Here is a 1,253-nt window from a genome sequence, read left to right on the forward strand (position 1 = left end):
AAGGAAAAGTGTTTATATGGAAGTGATTTCATTTTAGTGTTCATGGTTTATTGTGGAAAGCAGGTGTTTAAAAGTTTTAGAATTTCTTTAACAAAATTCTAAAGAGAAAAGAAAAAAAAAGAAATCACAGTATTTACAGAGATAACAGAATGGCTTAGCCATGCAAAACAAGTAACTTTGGTTTCTCCCCTTTCACTTTGGTTTAAATATTGACCAAGATTCAATTTTTTTTTCCTGCCAAATAAAACTTCAATAAATCAAAGTTTAGAGGCAAAAATAACATATTTTCTTTTCCCCGTAATATTTTACACAGCATCGAGTCTAATAGGATATTTTATGTATTTAATTCATACCAATGCACTACAGGAAGCTTTTATTAAACTGAGTCACTATTGCCCAGACAGTAAATGGTTTACAAATGTACAATAATATGTTTCTAAATAATGCAGAAGTGGCAAAATATTATTCCTAATCTCCATCTGATTTTAATCTTTAATTTATTTTTCATTGCTTTCATAATTTTTCATTCCATCAATCTGAAAAAACAAATACCAGTTTTCCTTTTCTTCCCAAAGAACACAGTTGTATACCAGGAAATCTGATGTTCATTTTTTTTTCCCCCTATAAAGTTATGTAAATCCTGGGACAAGAATGGCTGTGCAGTATTCTCCCAGAAACGAGGCTTCTGCTTAAAAGAGCAAAGTTTAAAAGTCTAGTCACAAGTAGCTATTGGCTCATATCCAGTCTACTTCAAAAAGTTCCCATTTATACTACCACCCTAAAAAGTTCCTCAAGCATAAAACATGTTTATAAAGTTACAAATTTAAATGTAACTAAAGATACATAGACATTTTATTATTACACTTTTATGTACTGTTTGATAAATTATGTACCAGTTAAAAACACTAAATTATCTCAAGGTGCATTCAATATCTTAGCGTAGTTAACAAAAACACACACAAAAAAAATATATATTCTATATTCTGTGGAAAATAACACAGCTTTGATAATGACCACTGTTAAAAATCTCCAATTCTGACTGATATTTTTTTTTAAAGGAAATATTATAATTTTAAGGCAGTGGATAACCCAAAGGATTTAACACCAATTTTTAATTACAGTGATTTACATTGTAATCTATGAAAATGGAAATGTTATCCATGATTTTTCCAAACTGTCTCTCACACATTGTTGTTTTTTTTTTCCTTCGACAAAAAATAATTTACTAGCAGGTGTCTCTAAAGGTAAGTGCT

The sequence above is a fragment of the Rhinolophus sinicus genome, chromosome 17, assembly GCF_057876585.1.
Source record: "Rhinolophus sinicus isolate RSI-liver-muscle chromosome 17, RSI-T2T, whole genome shotgun sequence".
In the NCBI taxonomy this organism is placed as follows: domain Eukaryota; kingdom Metazoa; phylum Chordata; class Mammalia; order Chiroptera; family Rhinolophidae; genus Rhinolophus; species Rhinolophus sinicus.